This window comes from Anas platyrhynchos, chromosome 36 (assembly GCF_047663525.1).
Source record: "Anas platyrhynchos isolate ZD024472 breed Pekin duck chromosome 36, IASCAAS_PekinDuck_T2T, whole genome shotgun sequence".
NCBI lineage: Eukaryota > Metazoa > Chordata > Aves > Anseriformes > Anatidae > Anas > Anas platyrhynchos.
The window spans coordinates 1,075,918-1,096,329 of record NC_092624.1 but is presented as its reverse complement, the minus strand read 5'-3'; the positions used below and the strand labels follow the sequence as shown (position 1 = coordinate 1,096,329).

Sequence of the window (20,412 nt, the reverse complement as noted above, 5' to 3'; positions counted from 1 at the left end):
CCTGGGCAGCCCGTTCCAGTGCCTAACAACCCTTTCGGTAAAGAAATTCTTCCTAACGTCTAACCTAAAACTCCCCTGGCACAATTTTAGCCCATTCCCCCCCGTCCTGTCACCAGGCATGTGGGAGAACAGACCAACCCCCACCTCGCTACAGCCTCCTTTAAGGTATCTGTAGAGAGCAATAAGGTCACCCCTGAGCCTCCTCTTCTCCAGGCTGAACAAGCCCAGCTCTCTCAGCCGATCCTTGTAGGACTTGTTCTCCAGGCCCCTCACCAGCTTCGTTGCCCTTCTTTGGACCCGCTCAAGCACCTCGATGTCCTTCTTGTAGCGAGGGGCCCAAAACTGAACACAGTACTTGAGGTGCGGCCTCACCAGAGCCGAGTACAGGGGGACAATCACCTCCCTAGCCCTGCTGGTCACACTGTTTCTGATACAAGCCAGGATGCCGTTGGCCTTCTTGGCCACCTGAGCACACTGCTGGCTCATATTCAGCCGACTGTCCACCATCACTCCCAGGTCCTTCTCTGCCTGGCAGCTCTCCAACCACTCCTCTCTGTATGACCATCCCCAGCTGTCTGTATGTCCGTCCCCATCGGAACGCATTTCCTGGGGCCTGATTTTTCATTCGTCTCCGATGACGGCTAGGGCTACGCTTAGGTTTGCTCAGGAACAGCGAACCCGGAGAGTCCAGTTGCATGTGGGGCTGCGTAAAGGCTCCCCTGGGGAGTTCACTTGTACCCAAAGCCTTCCCAGCCCCTTTCGCCCATCAAAAACCAACGCAAAGGCACCGAGAGGAAGGTTCTAGAAACTTTATTTTGTTCTGGGGGGGTCGGGGTCTGGTGAGGGGCAGGGGAGGGGCTCTGGGGGGGCTCTGAGGTTGGGGGGGTCCCGGCGGGGTCACGGGGCGGCGTCGGGGGGGCAGTCGATGAAGTCAGCCAGCATGGAGGCCGTGGGGTCGGGGGCCTGGGGGCACAGCGGGGTCAGCGCCTGACCCCCGACCCCTGACCCCACCCCATCCCACCCCCACCACCCCCTTCTCACCCCAAGTGCCCCAAAACCACCCCATCTTGCCCCAAACCACCTCAATCACACCCAAAACTGTCCCAAACCCGCTCGATCTTGCCCCAAACCACCCCAGTTCCACACAAACTGCCCCAAAACCCCCCAATCTTGCCCCAAACCCCCCCACACTCACCTCTCCCTTGTCCGGGGGGGGCGGGGGCTCTTCCTCCTCCTCCTCCTCCTCTCCCTGCAGCTGGGGGGGTCCGGGGGGGGTGCAGGGGGGGGGTTCGGGGCTGCCCCCGTCCCCCTTGGGCCCCTCGGGGGGGGGTGGCTCCGGAGGGCGAGGGGGGGGCGCAGCTTCCAGGGCTGGGGGGGGACCCTCAGGGGGGGGCGGGGGGGGCTGGGGGCTACCCGGGGTAAGCTGCCCTTCCTCCCCCCCATCATCTCCTCCTCCTCCTCCTGATTCGCTGGGGGCTGCTGCCCCCCCCCTTCCTCCTCCTCCTCCTCGCAGGGGGGGGGCTGGCCTTCATCCACCTCCATCAGCAGGGTGCCCGTCTCCTCTTCCTCCTCCTCCTCCTCCTCCTCCGGCAGCGTCACCGCGGGGGGGGCGCCTTCCTCCTCCTCCTCTTCCTCCTCCTCCGAGAGGCCTTCCTCCTCCTCAAACTCCTCCTCCTCCTCCTCGAAGTCCTCCTCGCCCAGCTCTTCCTCCAGCTCTTCCTCCTCTTAGGAACCCCGAAGAACTCTTCCTCCTCTTAGGAACCCCGAACCCGAACCCTAACCCCCTAACCATAACCCTAAGCCCTAACCCTAATGAACCCTAAGCCTAACCCTATCCCTAACCCTAACGCTAACCTTAACCCTAACCCTAAACCTAACGCCCTGACCATAACCCTAACTCTAACCCAAACGCTAACCCAAAACCCTAAAACTACCCCTAACCCTAACCCCTAACCCTAACCCTACCCCCCTAACACTACCCCTAACCCCCTAAGGATAATGCTAGCCCTAACCCTAACGAACCCTAACCCTAAACCAAAACCCTAACCCTAACCCCCTGGCAACCGCACCCCACACACTTGGTTCCCCCCTCATTTTGGTCCCCCCCACCCTTGGGTTCCCCCCAAGCCCCATGGACCCCCCGGTGCGCCCCTCAAATGCGTCCCCCCGGCAAATGGACCCCGCACACTTGGTTCCCCCCTCATTTTGGTTCCTCCCCCGGTGCGCCCCATAAATGTGTCCCCCCGGCAACCGCACCCCCACACTTGGTTCCCCCCTCATTTTGGTCCCCCCCCCTTGGGTTCACCCCAAGCCCCATGGACCCCCCGGTGCGCCCCACAAATGTGTCCCCCCGGCAACCGCACCCCACACACTTGGTTCCCCCCTCATTTTGGTTCCCCTCCCGGTGCGCCCCGCAAATGCGTCCCCCCGGACACCGCTCCCTGCACACTTGGTCCCCCCCTCATTTTGGTTCCACCCCCCGGTGCGCCCGCAAATGCGTCCCCCCGGAAACCGCACCCTGTACACTTGGTTCCCCCATCATTTTGGTTCCCCCCCGGTGAGCCCTGCAAATGCGTCCCCCCGGCAAGCGCACCCCACACACTTGGTTCCCCCATCATTTTGGTTCCCCCCCCCTGTGCGCCCCGCAAATGCGTCCCCCCGGCAAGCGCACCCCGCACACTTGGTTTTCCCCTCATTTTGGTTCCCCCCCTCCCCTTGGGGTCCCACCAAGCCCCATGAACCCCCCCCCCCGGTGAGCCCCGCAAATGTCGCTGAGCCGCTAAAATGTGTCCGGGCTGCGCCGCGCTTAAATGTGTCCGGCGGCGTTGCGCTTAAATGTGTCCGGGCGGTGCCGCGCTAAAATGTGTCCGGCGGCGTTGCGCTGAAATGTGTCCTGGCGGTGCCACGTTAAAATGTGTCCGGGTAGCGAGCGCTAAAATGTGTCCGGGCCGCGCCGCGCTAAAATGTGTCCGGGTGGCGCCGAACCCGAACCCTAACACGAACCCTAACCCAAACCCGGAACCTAACCCGATCCCTAACCCTAACCCGAACCCTAACAGTAACCCAAACACGAACCTGAACACGAACCCGAAACCAAACCCTAACCCGAACCCGAACTCGAACCCGAACCCGAACCCAAACCCTAAGCCAAACCCTAACTCGAACCCAAACCCGAACCCTAACCCGAACCCTAACCCTAACCCTAACGCTAACCCTAACCCCTAACCCCTAACCCTAAAAACCCTAACCCTCACACTAATGGAACTTGACACTCCGTGTACGCTATTTCACATTAAGACTAAATATAGGCATAGCCGGCATGGGAGAAGACTAAAAAACCGGGCCCCAGAAAACGCGCTTCGAGCCCCTTTCGCCCATCCAAAAGTGCCCCCAAAGGAAGGATTTGGGTACAACTGAACTCCCCAGGGGAGCCTTTACGCAGCCCACATGTACCTTGACACTACGTGTACGCTCTTTCCCATTAAGCTTAAATATATCCCTAGCCGGAATGGGAGCAGACTGAAAAACCGGGCCCCAGAAAACGCGTTGCGAGCCCCTTTCGCCCATCCAAAAGTGCACCCAAAGGAAGGCTTTGGGTACAAGTGAACTCCCCAGGGGAGACTTTACGCAGCCCCACATGCAACTGGACCCTCCGGGTTCGGTGTTCCCGAGCAAACCTAAACGTAGGACTAGCAGTTGTCGGGAACGACTGAAAAATCAGGCCCCAGGAAATGCGTTGCGAGACCCTTTCGCCCATCCAAAAGTGCCCCCAAAGGAAGGCTTTGGGTACAAGTGAACTCCCGAGGGGAGCCTTTACGCAGCCCCACATGCAACTGGACCCTCCGGGTTCGCTGTTTCCGAGCAGCCCAAAATATATCCCTAGCCGGCATGGGAGAAGACTGAAAAACCGGGCCCCAGAAAACACGTTGCAAGCCCCTTTGGACCATGCAAAAGTGTCACCAAAGGAAGGCTTTGGGTACAAGTGAACTCCCCAGGGGAGCCTTTACGCAGCCCCACATGCTACTGGACCCTCCGGGTTAGATGTTTCCGAGCAACCCTAAACATAGCCCTAGCCGGCATGGATGACAACTGAAAAATCAGGCCCCAGGAAAGGTGTTGCGAGCCCCTTTTCGCCCATCCAAAAGTGCCCCCAAAGGAAGGCTTTGGGTACAAGTGAACTCCCCAGGGGAGCATTTACGCAGCCCCACATGCAACTGGACCCTCCGGGTTCGCTGTTTCCTGGCATCCCTAAACATAGCCCTAGCCGGCATCGAAGAGGACTGAAAAATCAGGACCCAGGAAACGCGTTGCAAGCCCCTTTGGACCATCCAAAAGTGTCACCAAAGGAAGGATTTGGGTACAAGTGAACTCCTCAGGGGAGCCTTTACGCAGCCCCATATGCAACTGGACCCTCCGGGTTCGCTGTTTCCGAGCAACCCTAAATATAGCCCTAGCCGGCATCGAAGACGACTGAAAAATCAGGCCCCAGGAAATGCATTCCGAGAGCTTTCCGCCCATCCAAAAGTGCCCCAAAGGAAGGCTTTGGGTACAAGTGAACTCCCCAGGGGAGCCTTTAAGCAGCCCAGCTGCAACTGGACCCTCCGGGTTCGCTGTTTCCTGGCATCCCTAAACATAGCACTAGCCGGCATCGAAGACGACTGAAAAATCAGGCCCCAGGAAATGCGTTCCAAGCCCTTTTCGCCCATCCAAAAGTGCCCCCAAAGGAAGGCTTTGGGTACAAGAGATCTCCCCAGGGGAGCCTTTACGCAGCCCCACATGCAACTCGACTCTCCGGGTTCGCTGTTTCCGAGCAGCCCTAAATATATCCCTAGCCAGCATCGAAGACGACTGAAAAATCAGGTCCTTGGAAATGCGTTGCGAGCCCCTTTGGACCATGCAAAAGTGTCACCAAAGGAAGGCTTTAGGTAGAAGTGAACTCCCCAGGGGAGCCTTTACGCAGCCCCATATGCAACTGGACCCTCCGGGTTCGCTGTTTCCGAGCAGCCCAAAATATATCCCTAGCCGGCATGGGAGAAGACTGAAAAACCGGGCCCCAGAAAATGCGTTGCAAACCCCTTTGGACCATGCAAAAGTGTCACCAAAGGAAGGCTTTGGGTACAAGTGAACTCCCCAGGGGAGCCTTTACGCAGCCCAGCATGCAACTGGACCCTCCGGGTTCGCTGTTTCCTGGCATCCCTAAACATAACCCTAGCCGGCATCGAAGAGGACTGAAAAATCAGGACCCAGGAAACGCGTTGCAAGCCCCTTTGGACCATCAAAAAGTATCACCAAAGGAAGGCTTTGGGTACAAGTGAATTCCCCAGGGGAGCCTTTACGCAGCCCCACATGCAACTGGACCCTCCGGGTTCGCTGTTTCCGAGCAACCCTAAATATAGCCCTAGCAGGCATCGAAGACGACTGAAAAATCAGGCCCCAGGAAATGCATTCCGAGCCCTTTCCGCCCATCCAAAAGTGCCCCAAAGGAAGGCTTTGGGTACAAGTGAACTCCCCAGGGGAGCCTTTACGCAGCCCAGCTGCAACTGGACCCTCCGGGTTCGCTGTTTCCTGGCATCCCTAAACATAGCACTAGCCGGCATCGAAGACGACTGAAAAATCAGGCCCCAGGAAATGCGTTCCGAGCCCTTTTCGCCCATCCAAAAGTGCCCCCAAAGGAAGGCTTTTGGTACAAGAGATCTCCCCAGGGGAGCCTTTACGCAGCCCCACATGCAACTCGACTCTCCGGGTTCGCTGGTTCCGAGCAGCCCTAAATATATCCATAGCCGGCATGGGAGAAGACTGGAAAACCGGGCCCCAGAAAACGCGTTTCGAGCCCCTTGGACCATCCAAAGGTGTCACCAAAGGAAGGCTTTGGGTACAAGTGAACTCCCCAGGGGAGCCTTTATGCAGCCCCACATGCAACTGGACCCTCCGGGTTTGCTGTTTCCGAGCATCCCTAAACATAGCCCTAGCCGGCATCGAAGAGGACTGAAAAATCAGGCCCCAGGAAACGCGTTGCAAGCCCCTTTGGACCATCTAAAAGTGTCACCAAAGGAAGGCTTTGGGTACAAGAGAACTCCCCAGGGGAGCCTTTACACAGCCCAGCATGCAACTGGACAATCCGGGTTTGCTGTTCCTGAGCAAACCTAAACGTAGCCCTAGCCGGCATGGGAGAAGACTGAAAAACCGGGCCCCAGTAAACGCGTTGCAAGCCCCATTGGACCATCCAAAAGTGTCACCAAAGGACGGCTTTGGGTACAAGTGAACTCCCCAGGGGAGCCTTTACGCAGCCCCACATGACACTGGACCCTCCGGGTTCGCTGTTCCTTAGCAAGCCGAAACATCGCCCATGGGAGACCGAACCCTAACCCTAACCCGAACCCAAAGCCTAACCCGAACCCTGGATCTAACCCTAACCTCACAGCCACAGCGTACCTGCTGCAATGCCTCTCTCTTCCCAGCTCCAGTTCTTCAGCTGCTCACCAGCTCTAACTCAGAATCTTCGCTCACAGCACCACGGCAAACTCTGCCCGGGCCACACAACACACTGCACAAGCTACGTTGCTTAAGACACACAAAAGCTGGAACGTTCCAGCCCAACAATTAGTCACGTCGCACAGGAAGGATGCCGCGTACTCCTAGAAACCAAACCTTCCAGTCCTGAGCAGCTCCCCACCTCCTCCTGCCACCCACGCTCAGCACACACGCTATGCGCCCCTCAAAAAACCAAAAAGTTAGAACATAAACAGACAGAAAGAAAAAACAACTGAGCTCCATAAATGCCAAAAAGACATGCACACACAGCAGCCCCGGCAGGGGTAATCACAGACTCACCCTTGGCAGATGAAAGAGGAGACTCTGATACAACCCTGCTCAGTCTCTTGGCAATGCTGCGTATCTACGCTGCCGAGCCACAGGTACCATGCAATCAAGCTGCTTTTAGTCCTCAGGAGAGTTACACAGGTGGGTTTATACATTTAGAGATTGAAGTATAGGTCAAAACCAGAAGAGTGTCCCACCACCCCAAAAAACAGTGAGCCAGCGGCCTCTGCTAAATAGAGCTCTATTAAGTGAATTCCAAGCACTTAAAATCCAGAAATCCATAGACTTTGACCCACCTAAAGAACCCTGCAACTGACTGAAGGAAACACAAAGCACTTACCCCAAAGAGCAGCCCAGGCAGAAGGAGCTCTCTGGTGGCATGCCTGGGGCTCATATACCTTTTGCCCCCGCCCCCAGCACCCAAACCCAATCACCTGGGAAAGGGGAGGGGCAAAGCACAGGACATCAGAAAGAGGAGCAGCAGCTGTGCTTTATTTACTTATTTTTATGGCTTAGCTCAACAGCACGCAGAGTGCAGGCAGGAGACCTGGGGTGTTTCTAGAAGCAAAAATCCCCTTTCGCTTTTGCTGCAGCTTTGAATATTGAACTGACAATATCACCAAGCTAGTAACTGAAACTTTCTCAACTGGAATTAGTTTCAACAGGCTCATCCACAGAATCACAGAATTTCTAGGTTGGAAGAGACCTCAAGATTATCGAGTCCAACCTCTGACCTAACACTAACAGTCCCCACTAAACCATATCCCTAAGCTCTACATCTAAACGTCTTTTGAAGACTTCCAGGGATGGTGACTCCACCACTTCCCTGGGCAGCCCGTTCCAGTGCCTAACAACCCTTTCGGTAAAGAAATTCTTCCTAACGTCTAACCTAAAACTCCCCTGGCACAATTTTAGCCCATTCCCCCCCGTCCTGTCACCAGGCATGTGGGAGAACAGACCAACCCCCACCTCGCTACAGCCTCCTTTAAGGTATCTGTAGAGAGCAATAAGGTCACCCCTGAGCCTCCTCTTCTCCAGGCTGAACAAGCCCAGCTCTCTCAGCCGATCCTTGTAGGACTTGTTCTCCAGGCCCCTCACCAGCTTCGTTGCCCTTCTTTGGACCCGCTCAAGCACCTCGATGTCCTTCTTGTAGCGAGGGGCCCAAAACTGAACACAGTACTTGAGGTGCGGCCTCACCAGAGCTGAGTACAGGGGGACAATCACCTCCCTAGCCCTGCTGGTCACACTGTTTCTGATACAAGCCAGGATGCCGTTGGCCTTCTTGGCCACCTGAGCACACTGCTGGCTCATATTCAGCCGACTGTCCACCATCACTCCCAGGTCCTTCTCTGCCTGGCAGCTCTCCAACCACTCCTCTCTGTATGACCATCCCCAGCTGTCTGTATGTCCGTCCCCATCGGAACGCATTTCCTGGGGCCTGATTTTTCATTCGTCTCCGATGACGGCTAGGGCTACGCTTAGGTTTGCTCAGGAACAGCGAACCCGGAGAGTCCAGTTGCATGTGGGGCTGCGTAAAGGCTCCCCTGGGGAGTTCACTTGTACCCAAAGCCTTCCCAGCCCCTTTCGCCCATCAAAAACCAACGCAAAGGCACCGAGAGGAAGGTTCTAGAAACTTTATTTTGTTCTGGGGGGGTCGGGGTCTGGTGAGGGGCAGGGGAGGGGCTCTGGGGGGGCTCTGAGGTTGGGGGGGTCCCGGCGGGGTCACGGGGCGGCGTCGGGGGGGCAGTCGATGAAGTCAGCCAGCATGGAGGCCGTGGGGTCGGGGGCCTGGGGGCACAGCGGGGTCAGCGCCTGACCCCCGACCCCTGACCCCACCCCATCCCACCCCCACCACCCCCTTCTCACCCCAAGTGCCCCAAAACCACCCCATCTTGCCCCAAACCACCTCAATCACACCCAAAACTGTCCCAAACCCGCTCGATCTTGCCCCAAACCACCCCAGTTCCACACAAACTGCCCCAAAACCCCCCAATCTTGCCCCAAACCCCCCCACACTCACCTCTCCCTTGTCCGGGGGGGGCGGGGGCTCTTCCTCCTCCTCCTCCTCCTCTCCCTGCAGCTGGGGGGGTCCGGGGGGGGTGCAGGGGGGGGGTTCGGGGCTGCCCCCGTCCCCCTTGGGCCCCTCGGGGGGGGGTGGCTCCGGAGGGCGAGGGGGGGGCGCAGCTTCCAGGGCTGGGGGGGGACCCTCAGGGGGGGGCGGGGGGGGCTGGGGGCTACCCGGGGTAAGCTGCCCTTCCTCCCCCCCATCATCTCCTCCTCCTCCTCCTGATTCGCTGGGGGCTGCTGCCCCCCCCCTTCCTCCTCCTCCTCCTCGCAGGGGGGGGGCTGGCCTTCATCCACCTCCATCAGCAGGGTGCCCGTCTCCTCTTCCTCCTCCTCCTCCTCCTCCTCCGGCAGCGTCACCGCGGGGGGGGCCGTGGGGGGGGCGCCTTCCTCCTCCTCCTCTTCCTCCTCCTCCGAGAGGCCTTCCTCCTCCTCAAACTCCTCCTCCTCCTCCTCGAAGTCCTCCTCGCCCAGCTCTTCCTCCAGCTCTTCCTCCTCTTAGGAACCCCGAAGAACTCTTCCTCCTCTTAGGAACCCCGAACCCGAACCCTAACCCCCTAACCATAACCCTAAGCCCTAACCCTAACCCTAATGAACCCTAAGCCTAACCCTATCCCTAACCCTAACGCTAACCTTAACCCTAACCCTAAACCTAACGCCCTGACCATAACCCTAACTCTAACCCAAACGCTAACCCAAAACCCTAAAACTACCCCTAACCCTAACCCCTAACCCTAACCCTACCCCCCTAACACTACCCCTAACCCCCTAAGGATAATGCTAGCCCTAACCCTAACGAACCCTAACCCTAAACCAAAACCCTAACCCTAACCCCCTGGCAACCGCACCCCACACACTTGGTTCCCCCCTCATTTTGGTCCCCCCCACCCTTGGGTTCCCCCCAAGCCCCATGGACCCCCCGGTGCGCCCCTCAAATGCGTCCCCCCGGCAAATGGACCCCGCACACTTGGTTCCCCCCTCATTTTGGTTCCTCCCCCGGTGCGCCCCATAAATGTGTCCCCCCGGCAACCGCACCCCCACACTTGGTTCCCCCCTCATTTTGGTCCCCCCCCCTTGGGTTCCCCCCAAGCCCCATGGACCCCCCGGTGCGCCCCTCAAATGCGCCCCCCGGCAAATGGACCCCGCACACTTGGTTCCCCCCTCATTTTGGTTCCTCCCCCGGTGCGCCCCACAAATGTGTCCCCCCGGCAACCGCACCCCACACACTTGGTTCCCCCCTCATTTTGGTTCCCCCCCGGTGCGCCCGGCAAATGCGTCCCCCCGGCAACCGCACCCCGCACACTTGGTTCCCCCCTCATTTTGGTTCCCCTCCCGGTGCGCCCCGCAAATGCGTCCCCCCGGACACCGCTCCCCGCACACTTGGTCCCCCCCTCATTTTGGTTCCACCCCCCCGGTGCGCCCGCAAATGCGTCCCCCCGGAAACCGCACCCTGCACACTTGGTTCCCCCATCATTTTGGTTCCCCCCCGGTGAGCCCTGCAAATGCATCCCCCCGGCAAGCGCACCCCACACACTTGGTTCCCCCATCATTTTGGTTCCCCCCCCTGTGCGCCCCGCAAATGCGTCCCCCCGGCAAGCGCACCCCGCACACTTGGTTTTCCCCTCATTTTGGTTCCCCCCCTCCCCTTGGGGTCCCACCAAGCCCCATGAACCCCCCCCCGGTGAGCCCCGCAAATGTCGCTGAGCCGCTAAAATGTGTCCGGGCTGCGCCGCGCTTAAATGTGTCCGGCGGCGTTGCGCTTAAATGTGTCCGGGCGGTGCCACGTTAAAATGTGTCCGGGTAGCGAGCGCTAAAATGTGTCCGGGCCGCGCCGCGCTAAAATGTGTCCGGGTGGCGCCGAACCCGAACCCTAACACGAACCCTAACCCAAACCCGGAACCTAACCCGATCCCTAACCCTAACCCGAACCCTAACAGTAACCCAAACACGAACCTGAACACGAACCCGAAACCAAACCCTAACCCGAACCCGAACTCGAACCCGAACCCGAACCCAAACCCTAAGCCAAACCCTAACTCGAACCCAAACCCGAACCCTAACCCGAACACTAACCCTAACCCTAACGCTAACCCTAACCCCTAACCCCTAACCCTAAAAACCCTAACCCTCACACTAATGGAACTTGACACTCCGTGTACGCTATTTCACATTAAGACTAAATATAGGCATAGCCGGCATGGGAGAAGACTAAAAAACCGGGCCCCAGAAAACGCGCTTCGAGCCCCTTTCGCCCATCCAAAAGTGCCCCCAAAGGAAGGATTTGGGTACAACTGAACTCCCCAGGGGAGCCTTTACGCAGCCCCACATGTACCTTGACACTACGTGTACGCTCTTTCCCATTAAGCTTAAATATATCCCTAGCCGGAATGGGAGCAGACTGAAAAACCGGGCCCCAGAAAACGCGTTGCGAGCCCCTTTCGCCCATCCAAAAGTGCACCCAAAGGAAGGCTTTGGGTACAAGTGAACTCCCCAGGGGAGCCTTTACGCAGCCCCACATGCAAGATGAACCTCTGTGTTTGCTCTTTCCGAGGAACCCTAAATATAGCCCTGAACAGCATCGGAGACGACTGAAAAACCGTGCCCCAGAAAACGTGTTCCAAGCCACTTCGGACCATCCAAAAGTGCCCACAAAGGAAGGCTTTGGGTACAAGTGAACTCCCGAGGGGAGCCTTTATGCAGCCCCACATGCAACTGGACCCTCCGGGTTCGCTGTTTCCGAGCAGCCCAAAATATATCCCTAGCCGGCATGGGAGAAGACTGAAAAACCGGGCCCCAGTAAACGCGTTGCAAGCCCCATTGGACCATCCAAAAGTGTCACCAAAGGAAGGCTTTGGGTACAAGTGAACTCCCCAGGGGAGCATTTAAGCAGCCCCACATGCATCTGGACTCTCCGGGTTCGCTATTCCGGAGCAAATCTAAACATAGCCCTAGCCGGCATCGGAGAAGACTGAAAAACCAGGCCCTAGAAAAGGCGTTGCAAGCCCCTTTGGACCATCCAAAAGTGTCACCAAAGGAAGGCTTTGGGTACAAGTGAACTCCCCAGGGGAGCCTTTACGCAGCCCCACATGCAACTGGACCCTCCGGGTTCGTTGTTTCCGAGCATCCCCAAACATAGCCCTAGACGGCATGGGAGAAGACTGAAAAATCAGGCGCCAGAAAACGCGTTGCGAGTCCCTTTTTACCATCCAAAAGGGCCCCAAAAGGAAGGCTTTGGGTACAAGAGAAATCACCAGGGGAGCCTTTACGCAGCCCCACATGCAACTGGACCCTCCGGGTTCGCTGTTTCCGAGCATCCCCAAACATAGCCCTAGCCGGCATGGGAGAAGAATGAAAAACCGGTCCCCAGAAAACGCGTTGCGAGTCCCTTTTCACCCCTCCAAAAGTGCCCCCAAAGGAAGGCTTTGGGTACAAGTGAACTCCCCAGGGGAGCCTTTACGCAGCCCCACATGCAACTGCACCCTCCGTGTTCGATTTTTCCGAGCAAACCTAAATATAACCCTAGCTGTCATCGGAGACGAATGAAAAATCAGGCCCCAGGAAATGCATTCCGAGCCCCTTTGGACCATCCAAAAGTGCCCACAAAGGAAGGCTTTGGGTACAAGTGAACACCCCAGGGGAGCCTTTACGCAGCCCCACATGCAACTTGACCCTCCGGGTCCGATTTTTCCGAGAAACCCTAAATATAACCCTAGCTGTCATCGGAGACGAGTGAAAAATCAGGCCCCAGGAAATGCATTCCGAGCCCCTTTGGACCATCCAAAAATGCCCCCAAAGGAAGGCTTTGGGTATATCTAAAGTTCCCTAGGGAGCCTTTACGCAGCCCCACATGCAACTGGACCCTCCGGGTTCGATTTTTCCGAGCAACACTAAATATAACCCTAGCTGTCATCGGAGACGAATGAAAAATCAGGCCCCAGGAAATGCATTCCGAGCCCCTTTGGACCATCCAAAAGTGCCCACAAAGGAAGGCTTTGGGTACAAGTGAACTCCCCAGGGGAGCCTTTACGCAGCCCAGCATGCAACTGGACCCTCTGGGTTCGCTGTTTCCGAGCAACCCTGAATATAACCCTAGCCGGCATCGAAGACGACTGAAAAATCAGGCCCCAGGAAATGCATTCCGAGCCCTTTCCGCCCATCCAAAAGTGCCCCAAAGGAAGGCTTTGGGTACAAGTGAACTCCCCAGGGGAGCCTTTACGCAGCCCCACATGCAACTGCACCCTCCGGGTTCGCTGTTTCGAGCATCCCTAAACATAGCACTAGCCGGCATCGAAGACGACTGAAAAATCAGGCCCCAGGAAATGCGTTCCGAGCCCTTTTCGCCCATCCAAAAGTGCCCCCAAAGGAAGGCTTTTCGTACAAGAGATCTCCCCAGGGGAGCCTTTACGCAGCCCCACATGCAACTCGACTCTCCGGGTTCGCTGTTTCCGAGCAGCCCTAAATATATCCATAGCCGGCATGGGAGAAGACTGAAAAACCGGGCCCCAGAAAACGCGTTTCGAGCCCCTTTGGACCATCCAAAAGTGTCACCAAAGGAAGGCTTTGGGTACAAGTGAACTCCCCAGGGGAGCCTTTACGCAGCCCCACATGCAACTGGACCCTCCGGGTTCGCTGTTTCCGAGCATCCCTAAACATAGCACTAGCCGGCATCGAAGACGACTGAAAAATCAGGCCGCAGGAAATGCGTTCCGAGCCCGTTTCGCCCATCCAAAAGTGCCCCCAAAGGAAGGCTTTGGGTACAAGAGAACTCCCCAGGGGAGCCTTTACGCAGCCCCACATGCAACTGGACCCTCCGGGTTCGCTGTTCCTGAGCAAAACTAAACGTAGCCCTAGACGGCATGGGAGAAGACTGAAAAACCGGGCCCCAGAAAAGGCGTTGCAATCCCCTTTGGACCATCCAAAAGTGTCACCAAAGGAAGGCTTTGGGTACAAGAGAACTCCCCAGGGGAGCCTTTACGCAGCCCCACATGCAACTGCACCCTCTGGGTTTGCTGTTTCCGAGCATCCCTAAACATAGCCCTAGCCGGCATCGAAGACGACTGAAAAATCAGGCCCCAGGAAATGCATTCCGAGGCCTTTTCGCCCATCCAAAAGTGTCCCCAAAAGAAGGCTTTGGGTACAAGTGAACTCCCCAGGGGAGCCTTTACGCAGCCCCACATGCAACTGGACCCTCCGGGTTCGCTGTTTCCGAGCATCCCTAAACATAGCCCTAGCCGTCATCGAAGACGACTGAAAAATCAGGCCGCAGGAAATGCGTTCCGAGCCCTTTTCGCCCATCCAAAAGTGTCCCCAAAGGAAGGCTTTGGGTACAAGAGAACTCCCCAGGGGAGCCTTTACGCAGCCCCACATGCAACTGGACCCTCTGGGTTCGCTGTTCCTGAGCATACCTAAACGTAGCCCTAGACGGCATGGGAGAAGACTGAAAAAGCGGGCCCCAGAAAACGCGTTGCAAGCCCCTTTGGACCATCCAAAAGTATCACCAAAGGAAAGCTTTGGGTACAAGTGAACTCCCCAGGGGAGCCTTTACGCAGCCCCACATGCAACTGCACCCTCCGGGTTCGCTGTTTCCGAGCATCCCTAAACGTAGCCCTAGCCGGCATCGAAGAGGACTGAAAAATCAGGCCCCAGGAAACGCGTTGCAAGCCCCTTTGGACCATCTAAAAGTGTCACCAAAGGAAGGCTTTGGGTACAAGTGAACTCCCCAGGGGAGCCTTTACACAGCCCAGCATGCAACTGGACAATTCGGGTTTGCTGTTCCTGAGCAAACCTAAACGTAGCCCTAGCCGGCATGGGAGAAGACTGAAAAACCGGGCCCCAGTAAACGCGTTGCAAGCCCCATTGGACCATCCAAAAGTGTCACCAAAGGAAGGCTTTGGGTACAAGTGAACTCCCCAGGGGAGCATTTAAGCAGCCCCACATGCATCTGGACTCTCCGGGTTCGCTATTCCGGAGCAAATCTAAACATAGCCCTAGCCGGCATCGGAGAAGACTGAAAAACCAGGCCCCAGAAAAGGCGTTGCGAGTCCCTTTTTACCATCCAAAATGCCCCAAAAGGAAGGCTTTGGGTACAAGAGAAATCACCAGGGGAGCCTTTACGCAGCCCCACATGCAACTGGACAATCCGGGTTCGCTGTTTCCGAGCATCCCCAAACATAGCCCTAGCCGGCATGGGAGAAGACTGAAAAACCGGTCCCCAGAAAAGGCGTTGCGAGTCCCTTTTCACCCCTCCAAAAGTGCCCCCAAAGGAAGGCTTTGGGTACAAGTGTACTCCCCAGGGGAGCCTTTAGGCAGCCCCACATGCAACTGCACCCTCCGTGTTCGATTTTTCCGAGCAAACCTAAATATAACCCTAGCTGTCATCGGAGACGAATGAAAAATCAGGCCCCAGGAAATGCATTCCGAGCCCCTTTGGACCATCCAAAAGTGCCCCCAAAGGAAGGCTTTGGGTACAAGTGAACTCCCCAGGGGAGCCTTTACGCAGCCCCACATGCAACTGGACCCTCCGGGTTCGATTTTTCCGAGCAACCCTAAATATAACCCTAGCTGTCATCGGAGACGAGTGAAAAATCAGGCCCCAGGAAATGCATCCCGAGCCCCTTTGGACCATCCAAAAATGCCCCCAAAGGAAGGCATTGGGTACATCTAAAGTTCCCTAGGGAGCCTGTACGCAGCCCCACATGCAACTGGACCCTCCGTGTTCGATTTTTACGAGCAACCCTAAATATAACCCTAGCTGTATTCGGAGAGGAGTGAAAAATGAGGCCCAAGGAAATGCGTTGCGAGCCCCTTTGGACCATCCAGAAGTGCCCCCAAAGGAAGGCTTTTGGTACAAGTGAACTCCCCAGGGGAGCCTTTACGCAGCCCCACATGCAACTGGACCCTCCGGGTTCGCTGTTCCTGAGCAAACCTAAACGTAGCCCTAGCTGGCATCGAATACGAGTGAAAAATCAGGCCCCAGGAAATGCGTTGCGAGCCCTTTTCGCCCATCCAAAAGTGCCTCCAAATGAAGCCTTTGGGTACAAGTGAACTCCCCAGGGGAGCCTTTACGCAGCCCCACATGCAACTGGACCCTCCGGGTTCGCTGTTCCTGAGCAAACCTAAACGTAGCCCTAGCCGGCATCGAATACGAGTGAAAAATCAGGCCCCAGGAAACGCGTTGCGAGCCCCTTTGGACCATCCAAAAGTGTCACCAAAGGAAGGCTTTGGGTACAAGTGAACTCCCCAGGGGAGCCTTTACGCAGCCCCACATGCAACTGCACCCTCCGGGTTTGCTGTTTCCGAGCATCCCTAAACATAGCCCTAGCCGGCATCGAAGACGACTGAAAAATCAGGCCCCAGGAAATGCATTCCGAGGCCTTTTCGCCCATCCAAAAGTGTCCCCAAAGGAAGGCTTTGGGTACAAGTGAACTCCCCATGGGAGCCTTTACGCAGCCCCACATGCAACTGGACCCTCTGGGTTCGCTGTTTCCGAGCATCCCTAAACATAACCCTAGCCGTCATCGAAGACGACTGAAAAATCAGGCCGCAGGAAATGCGTTCCGAGCCCTTTTCGCCCATCCAAAAGTGTCCCCAAAGGAAGGCTTTGGGTACAAGAGAACTCCCCAGGGGAGCCTTTACACAGCCCAGCATGCAACTGGACAATCCTGGTTTGCTGTTCCTGAGCAAACCTAAACGTAGCCCTAGCCGGCATGGGAGAAGACTGAAAAACCGGGCCCCAGTAAACGCGTTGCAAGCCCCATTGGACCATCCAAAAGTGTCACCAAAGGAAGGCTTTGGGTACAAGTGAACTCCCCAGGGGAGCATTTAAGCAGCCCCACATGCATCTGGACTCTCCGGGTTCGCTATTCCGGAGCAAATCTAAACATAGCCCTAGCCGGCATCGGAGAAGACTGAAAAACCGGGCCCCAGAAAAGGCATTGCAAGCCCCTTTGGACCATCCAAAAGTGACCGCAAAGGAAGGCTTTGGGTACAAATGAACTCCCCAGGGGAGCCTTTACGCAGCCCCACATGCAACTGGACCCTCCGGGTTCGCTGTTTCCGAGAATCCCCAAACATAGCCCTAGACGGCATGGGAGAAGACTGAAAAATCAGGCCCCAGAAAACGCGTTGCGAGTCCCTTTTTACCATCCAAAATGCCCCAAAAGGAAGGCTTTGGGTACAAGAGAAATCACCAGGGGAGCCTTTACGCAGCCCCACATGCAACTGGACAATCCGGGTTCGCTGTTTCCGAGCATCCCCAAACATAGCCCTAGCCGGCATGGGAGAAGACTGAAAAACCGGTCCCCAGAAAAGGCGTTGCGAGTCCCTTTTCACCCCTCCAAAAGTGCCCCCAAAGGAAGGCTTTGGGTACAAGTGTACTCCCCAGGGGAGCCTTTAGGCAGCCCCACATGCAACTGCACCCTCCGTGTTCGATTTTTCCGAGCAAACCTAAATATAACCCTAGCTGTCATCGGAGACGAATGAAAAATCAGGCCCCAGGAAATGCATTCCGAGCCCCTTTGGACCATCCAAAAGTGCCCCCAAAGGAAGGCTTTGGGTACAAGTGAACTCCCCAGGGGAGCCTTTACGCAGCCCCACATGCAACTGGACTCTCAGGGTTTGCTGTTCCTGAGCAAACCTAAACGTAGCCCTAGCCGTCATCCAAGACGAGTGAAAAATCAGGCCCCAGGAAATGCATCCCGAGCCCCTTTGGACCATCCAAAAATGCCCCCAAAGGAAGGCTTTGGGTACATCTAAAGTTCCCTAGGGAGCCTGTACGCAGCCCCACATGCAACTGGACCCTCCGGGTTCGATTTTTACGAGCAACCCTAAATATAACCCTAGCTGTATTCGGAGAGGAGTGAAAAATGAGGCCCAAGGAAATGCGTTGCGAGCCCCTTTGGACCATCCAGAAGTGCCCCCAAAGGAAGGCTTTTGGTACAAGTGAACTCCCCAGGGGAGCCTTTACGCAGCCCCACATGCAACTGGACCCTCCGGGTTCGCTGTTCCTGAGCAAACCTAAACGTAGCCCTAGCTGGCATCGAATACGAGTGAAAAATCAGGCCCCAGGAAATGCGTTGCAAGCCCTTTTCGCCCATCCAAAAGTGCCTCCAAATGAAGCCTTTGGGTACAAGTGAACTCCCCAGGGGAGCCTTTACGCAGCCCCACATGCAACTGGACCCTCCGGGTTCGCTGCTCCTGAGCAAACCTAAACGTAGCCCTAGCTGGCATCGAAGACGAGTGAAAAATCAGGCCCCAGGAAACGCGTTGCAAGCCCCTTTGGACCATCCAAAAGTGTCACCAAAGGAAGGCTTTGGGTACAAGTGAACTCCCCAGGGGAGCCTTTACGAAGCCCCACAAGCAACTGGACAATCCGGGTTCGATTTTTCCGACCATCCCTAAACATAGCCCTAGCCGGCATGGGAGAAGACTGAAAAACCGGGCCCCAGAAAACGCGTTGCGAGTCCCCTTGGACTATCCAAAAGTGCCCCCAAAGGAAGGCTTTGGGTACAAGAGAACTCCCCAGGGGAGCCTTTACGCAGCCCCACATGCAACTGCACCCTCCGGGTTCGCTGTGTTTGAGCAAAACTAAATATAGTCCAAGCCGGCATCGGAAACGAGTGAAAACTCAGGCCCCAGGAAATGCGTTGCGAGCCCCTTTGGACCATCCAAAAGTGCCCCCAAAGGAAGGCTTTGGGTACAAGTGAACTCCCCAGGGGAGCCTTTACACAGCCCCACATGCAACTAACCTTCCGGGTTCGCTGTTTCCGAGCAAACCTAAACGTATCCCTAGCCGTCATCAGAGACGAGTGAAAAACCAGGCCCAAGGAAACGCGTTGCGAGACATTTTCGCCCATCCAAAAGTGCCCCCAAAGGAAGGCTTTGGGTACAAGTGAACTCCCCAGGGGAGCCTTTACGCAGCCCCACATGCAACTGGACCCTCCGGGTTCGCTGTTTCCTGGCATCCCTAAACATAGCCCTAGCCGGCATCGAAGACGACTGAAAAATCAGGCCCCAGGAAATGCGTTGCGAGCCCCTTTGGACCATCCAAAAGTGTCACCAAAGGAAGGCTTTGGGTAGAAGTGAACTCCCGAGGGGAGCCTTTGCGCAGCCCCACATGCAACTGGACCCTCCGGGTTCGATTTTTCCGAGCAACCCTATATAGATCCCTAGCCGGCATGTGATAAGACTGAAAAACCGGGCCCCAGAAAACACGTTGCGAGCCCCTTTGGACCATCCAAAAGTGTCACCAAAGGAAGGCTTTGGGTACAAGAGAACTCCACAGGGCAGCCTTTATGCAGCCCCACATGCAACTGGACCCTCCGGGTTCGCTGTTTCCGAGCATCCCTAAAGAGAGACCTAGCCGGCATCGAAGACGACTGAAAAATCAGGCCCCAGGAAATGCTTTGCGAGCCCTTTTCGCCCATCCAAAAGTGTCCCCAAATGAAGTCTTTGGGTACAAGAGAACTCCCCAGGGGAGCCTTTACGCAGCCCCACATGCAACTGGACCCTCCGGGTTCGCAGTTCCTGAGCAAACCTCAACGTAGCCCTAGCCGTCATCGGAGACGAATGAAAAATCAGGCCCCAGGAAACGCGTTGCAAGCCCCTTTCGACCATCCAAAAGTGTCACCAAAGGAAGGCTTTGGGTACAAGAGAACTCCCCAGGGGAGCCTTTACGCAGCCCCACATGCAACTCGACCCTCCGGGTTCGCTGTTCCTGAGCAAACCTAAACGTAGCCCTAGCTGGCATCGAATACGAGTGAAAAATCAGGCCCCAGGAAATGCGTTGCGAGCCCTTTTCGCCCATCCAAAAGTGCCTCCAAATGAAGCCTTTGGGTACAAGTGAACTCCCCAGGGGAGCCTTTACGCAGCCCCACATGCAACTGGACCCTCCGGGTTCGCTGCTCCTGAGCAAACCTAAACGTAGCCCTAGCTGGCATCGAAGACGAGTGAAAAATCAGGCCCCAGGAAACGCGTTGCAAGCCCCTTTGGACCATCCAAAAGTGTCACCAAAGGAAGGCTTTGGGTACAAGTGAACTCCCCAGGGGAGCCTTTACGAAGCCCCACAAGCAACTGGACAATCCGGGTTCGATTTTTCCGACCATCCCTAAACATAGCCCTAGCCGGCATGGGAGAAGACTGAAAAACCGGGCCCCAGAAAACGCGTTGCGAGTCCCCTTGGACTATCCAAAAGTGCCCCCAAAGGAAGGCTTTGGGTACAAGAGAACTCCCCAGGGGAGCCTTTACGCAGCCCCACATGCAACTGCACCCTCCGGGTTCGCTGTGTTTGAGCAAAACTAAATATAGTCCAAGCCGGCATCGGAAACGAGTGAAAACTCAGGCCCCAGGAAATGCGTTGCGAGCCCCTTTGGACCATCCAAAAGTGCCCCCAAAGGAAGGCTTTGGGTACAAGTGAACTCCCCAGGGGAGCCTTTACACAGCCCCACATGCAACTAACCTTCCGGGTTCGCTGTTTCCGAGCAAACCTAAACGTATCCCTAGCCGTCATCAGAGACGAGTGAAAAACCAGGC

The 20,412-nt window shown here is 56.4% G+C and overlaps 2 long non-coding RNA genes across 2 annotated transcripts; both read right to left on the bottom strand.

The window, feature by feature from the left end:
* Positions 1 to 794: 794 nt before the first annotated feature.
* On the bottom strand, positions 795 to 1,599 carry LOC119714932 (uncharacterized). Its single transcript, XR_005262173.2, has 2 exons — positions 1,196 to 1,599; positions 795 to 963 (listed from the first exon to the last, which is right to left on the bottom strand). It is a non-coding gene; the product is annotated as an uncharacterized lncRNA (long non-coding RNA).
* A 6,839-nt stretch (positions 1,600 to 8,438) lies between these two features.
* LOC140001020 (uncharacterized) lies at positions 8,439 to 9,258 on the bottom strand. Its single transcript, XR_011806196.1, has 2 exons — positions 8,840 to 9,258; positions 8,439 to 8,607 (listed from the first exon to the last, which is right to left on the bottom strand). It is a non-coding gene; the product is annotated as an uncharacterized lncRNA (long non-coding RNA).
* Positions 9,259 to 20,412: the final 11,154 nt, after the last annotated feature.